General features: G+C 34.1%; 1 long non-coding RNA gene across 6 annotated transcripts; it reads right to left on the reverse strand.

The window, feature by feature from the left end:
- Positions 1 to 1,483: 1,483 nt before the first annotated feature.
- LOC122000845 lies at positions 1,484 to 4,905 on the reverse strand. Of its 6 annotated transcripts, none has more exons than XR_006117225.1 (7): positions 4,343 to 4,905; positions 4,035 to 4,212; positions 2,621 to 2,831; positions 2,468 to 2,530; positions 2,319 to 2,378; positions 1,655 to 1,700; positions 1,484 to 1,513 (listed from the first exon to the last, which is right to left on the reverse strand). It is a non-coding gene; the product is annotated as an uncharacterized LOC122000845 (long non-coding RNA). The 6 variants fall into 6 exon arrangements; XR_006117226.1 differs by lacking the exon at positions 1,655 to 1,700 and having other exon boundaries at positions 4,343 to 4,494; positions 4,664 to 4,904; XR_006117227.1 differs by lacking the exon at positions 1,655 to 1,700 and having other exon boundaries at positions 4,343 to 4,494; positions 4,572 to 4,904.
- Positions 4,906 to 5,408: the final 503 nt, after the last annotated feature.

Raw genomic sequence — 5,408 nt, forward strand, 5'->3', positions numbered from 1 at the left:
AGGGGAGGGGTGAATTGCCTGAAACAAAAAAATACCCTCCTCATTCTTTTAACTCTTAAGGTGCAACAATAATAAATAAAAATCAAAGAACAGAATTAAAGAAGAGACTCAGAGGTTGACTTGATTACAACTTACGTGGTTGTTAATCCAAGGCGGTTGAAAAGCTCAGTCAGAATCTCCTTCTCTAAAGTCGGAGAAGCCTTTTACACAATAAAAGTTTAAGTAGTTGCTAGGAAGTTAGTACAAGAGTTGATTGATTATTTCCTAGCTCCAAAGGTCTTTTTATAGCTCCTGGAAATTCTATCTAAAGGCTTGAGGGCGCCTCCCAAGGGGTGGAGGGCGCCTCCAAGGCAAGATGAGTGAATAAACTTTTATCCACTCGCAAACATTCAAGTTGACTGGTTTGAGGGTGCCCTCAATGGCATTGAGGGTGCCTCCAAGGCATGGAGGGCGCCTCCAAGACATGGAGGGTGCCCTCCCGCCTGAAGAAGGTGGAGGCTCCCTCAACACTGCATTGAGGGAGCCTTCAGCTTGCTTTTCCAGCTCCTTTAGACCTTCAGAAACTCTGATCGCTTGGATGATTGCGGCCAACCAAAATAGGGCTCACCTGAACCCAATTTTCGACCTTCTCCTCGAGCAGGCTTCCTCTCCTGATTCTCACACTACAAGAAAAAAGCCTTACAACAACGGTTTTTCACCGTTGTCGTAGCCCCTTTCGGACTATTGTTAAAGGCTGTGTTGTTAAAGGGGTGCTCAAAGACAATAGTTTTTAACCGTTGTCTTTGAAGACAAAGACAACAGTTTTACAACTGTAAAAAACCGTTGTCTTTTTATTTAACGACAACAATTGTTCACCGTTATCTTTGAGTGTATTCCTTTAATAATATGCTCTTCAACAACAGTTTTGAACTGTCTACGACAACGGTTAAAAACTGTTGTCTTTTTAGCCAATGACAACGGTTAAAAACCGTTGTCTTTTTAGCCATCAATGTTATTTAACATCAGTTTGACAATGATTTTTCAGCGTTGTCTTTTAATGTCATTGACAACAGTTTCACATATTTAAACTGATGTCTTTGGGTACAATATACAACATTTTGACAATAAATAAAAAACTGAATCCTTTCCATCATTTTATAACCATTATTTTATTTAAATAATATATCTACAAAATATCATTGATCAAAAACCTACAATCCAAACATCATCATCCAGTGCAAATTTCATTAAAGTACCAAACATCATCATCCAAACATCATTAAAGTACCAAACATCAACATTCAAACATCACAAAAGTTTACAAAACTAAATAGTACCCATAACAATATATCACACATATATATGAAGTCCAAAATATCTTGTTTTGTTGGATCAAATCTTCTCTACCTGTGCATCTTCTAAACACCCTGTGCATCTTCTAAACACCATATCGAGAACTGCAGCATTTTCTGCTTTCTCCTCCCTCCTAGCTTTTCTTTTCTTCTCCTTTCTAGGTATGGTCATTATCTTTTCCCTGAGGTAAATAGCGTATGATTGTAAGTTAAGTCATTTCCCAAGAGTAAATGGCATAAAGATGATGATGACAAAGACGCTGTACACAATTGAATATGATAACAATACTTCTTTCTAGGCACAAACTAAAATTACTGCATACCTCAATTTCAGTTCAAGTTATCTACAAAATATCATTGATCAAGAACCTACAATCCAAACATGATTAAAATACCAAACATCAACATCCAAACATCGAAGTTTACAAAACTAAATAGTACCCATAACAATATATCACACATATATATGCCAAAGTATCTTGTTTTGTTGGATCAAATCTTCTCTACTTGTGCATCTTCTAAACACCCTTTTACTTCATGTGAAAATAAAAATCATATGATTTTAATCCAATTCAACAACAACAAGTCTAGCTAGTCTCCAGTAATATAGAGCTTTAGAGTTTGCAAAGTATATAACAAAAACTAGCTAACAAGGTTTGTTATTTTTTTCATTGTGATATACTCTAAACTAAAAGAAACATTAAAAATCTACTTGGCATAACATTTTAAGTAGCTGTCCCCACAATTCTATTTGTTGGCAGTCAGTACCTTATGGCGACCACTTGTTGCAATGAACTTTGTAAATAAAGCAATGTTTACTCCTAAGCAACATCGTGGATTACAATACATGACATTAAGTTATTGTAATATCAACACAAATTAGTATTAGTATTAGTGTTGACCTCCAAAACTAACTAAATACTAATAAAATGAACTCAAAACATTAAGTTTTAGAACAAACAAAGTATTGTACAATAAAAACTCAACTAATTTAATATGAATAATCTTCAACCATCATATTATAAGCAAAATCCAAGTACTTGCCACCTACAAATACAATGCATTTACTTGTGTAAGTAAAATAAACAATGAAAATATAAATTAATAAAAATAATTTAAAAGATTGAATATCATACCAAACGAGAAATAGATGAAGTATCATTCCATATGCACTAATAGTAGTTTTCTCTTATTGTCAACTGCAAATACATTTCATATTTGTTTAAAATTTTAATAACACAATAAATATAAAAACTTAATAATATTTCACTAAAAAATTAAAATCATACCAAATGAAAAGGCCAAACTATCATTCCTTCAAGTGCAACCTCCAGATGATAAGTCCAAGCTATCATATTAGCCTTTCTAGTCAAATGGTGGTAGAGGATTGACAAGTTCACAAAAATCCTTGAGATATATTTCTAGTCACGTGGTTGTCGAGTAGATTATGATCAATCCCAGTGAAAGTGTACCTAATTTTCATAGTATTCAATTTTCATTCTGCAACAACAGCAAGTGTTTTAGTAATCATTATCAAATTAAATGTTAATGGAATAGCGGTAGTAAAAGCTAATAAGGCATCATATCGGCAAAAAAGTTATGCAACAATCTCTTTCCTAGTATATTTGAATAATACATTGAAAAAAAGTCTATGTTTGGATAGGTTGACGGCTTCCCTTTTTTTCCTAAAATATTTAGTTTTATGTTAATAAGAATATTAGCAAAGATAGAGCAAGGATTACAGTAGGTTAAAATTATTAAACTACATAGAAAATACATAAGGCAAACAATTCCGTGTTTAGTTGTTAATATAAATGTTAGTATCACAATATGGTAAGCACATTGATAGATTGAAAGAACTATGTATGCAAGTCATTGTTGGTAGTTGTTGCCTCAAAAATGCTATATTTAGTTTTCCATTTTATCAAAATGATTTTCTTTAGTAAAACAATGCAAACATGCCCCTTCTCGAGCAAACTAACTGTAAAAAAGATGAATACTTCAAGATGGAAGATATTTAGCACCAAAAAGGAAAACATGCAGTAAAAAGACTCAGTTTCCATTTCAAAGACCAGGCTGAAGATAAACATAGTGGTCAATTGTTTTTTAATTGAAGATCAAGCAAGTAAAATAGTAAGATCATTAAATTAATTATAAATTATTACCTCATACTTAACTCGTTCTGATAATGGTACTTCACTAACTCAAACAATATACATGCAAATACAAGAAAAGGTAAAGAGGAAGAGAAGATAGATAAAATCCTAAAAATCTCAGTTTGTAGTAAATGCATTCTATGCATGCCCAAATACTCTTGCAGCAAAAAGGATCATATTACATCATTGCATTAAACTGACACAAATATTTGAGCATCTTTGTGCAAATCCATAATATTTCAAAGATGCAAAAATGAAAGGAAATTTAGAACAAAATTTTTACATCAAAATTAAATTAGCAAATCTATATATCATCATCTTCTTGAATAGAGAGAAAAAATATAAACTGTGTGATAATACAATAAAAGTGATGACAAAACTAAATGGTATCAAACCAATTCATATATATGACATGTTGTATAATAGTCAATGTTTCTCATAAAATATGTTAACTCAAAATAAAGTTATAGTCATCTAACAATAATTTCTTTAGTAAAACAACAAATGTAATTTTGCAAATGATACCACTAGAAAGTTGGTAACTTACAAGATTCTGCTTCAATGCATTTTCCCTTCCTCCACGCATCAAGTTCAAACTTCTCCTTGATCAAGGGGTGTGAGAAATTCATATATTGTGCATAACGGTGAAAAGACCCAAAGCATATCTCAACTGCTTCATTCACTTTCCCATCCATATCAATTTTCCACAATGCTGTGAGATCCCGCTGCAACACAATATCATCATCCAAGAATAGAATTTTGTGCAATTTTATGTACATCTCAGGCAAGTAAAAACTTAAATGGTTCAGGCGAAAAAAGGAGGCACTGAGGAGAAGGGAGAGGTTGCGAACTAACTCAGAGAAGACCCGCATCTGCTTTGAGCACTCAAGATTGAGACGACGCGCGTATGAGATGTAGGCAGAGGCAACGACGGCGTGGTCTCCACCTACTTCAGTATCAGCTCCGCTCGCTTGTTTAAGAGGTTTGATCGGAGGGTCAGCATCGATCTACATGAAAAATAGAGGCTAGGTTAGTACAGATCAAAGGCCAAAGATGACGAATTCTACTCAATATCGGCCACCACCGGTACTGTGGTGGTGGAAGGGAGGAGGATAAAGAATGCCATAGGAAAGATTCCAATGATGAGGAGGAAGAAGTGCCACATCGTAGAATTACGCTTGGATCTTCAATTAGAGATCACCATTTTGGCTAGGGTTTGAGGATCAACTTGCGGAGAGAAATAAAACCAGTGAGAGAGAAGAAGAGATCCTCCCTAGTCGCTACGAAGAGGGAAGAAGAGATCCTCCCTGTTCGCGGCTCCCTGCTCGCAGCGGAGAGGGAAGAAGCTGCGAAGAGAAAAGGTAGGGATTTGAAGAGAAAAGGAACGACGGTAAGGAAAGAGGAGTCTAGGTCAGTGAAAATAAATAGGTTGGTTTAAATTGTAATGACATTTATAAATTTTGTCACGATAGGTGATCTAATAAAATAATTTTTTTATAAATAATCTGTTTTTACTAAGTGTCATTAAAAAATATTTATATTGACATTTAAAATTAACTGTGACTAAGAAAATGTCATAATAGGCCTTATTTCTAGTAGTGGTTGGATGACTTAGATATGAATGAAGGAGGAAGATTTCTTTTGATCTGGATCAACGGCTCATATTAATTCTGCTTGATCTCCATCATTTGACCTCCAAATAAAGTCAAATTTGGAGGAGGAGCGTCTTTTGCGGAGGAGTCTTGAAGGAGGAGTCGGAGATAGGTTTTTGTTCGTTTGAAGAGTCACAGAGAAGTGGGTTTTAGGTTTTTTTCATGAAGTTAAAAAACTGTTGTGTTTTTAGGATTCAACAATATTCAATAGACAACAGTTTAATAAAACTGTTGTATATTATCACATAAGAAACACTAAAAGACAATAG

This window comes from Zingiber officinale, chromosome 7A (genome assembly GCF_018446385.1).
Source record: "Zingiber officinale cultivar Zhangliang chromosome 7A, Zo_v1.1, whole genome shotgun sequence".
NCBI classification, from domain to species: Eukaryota; Viridiplantae; Streptophyta; class Magnoliopsida; order Zingiberales; family Zingiberaceae; genus Zingiber; species Zingiber officinale.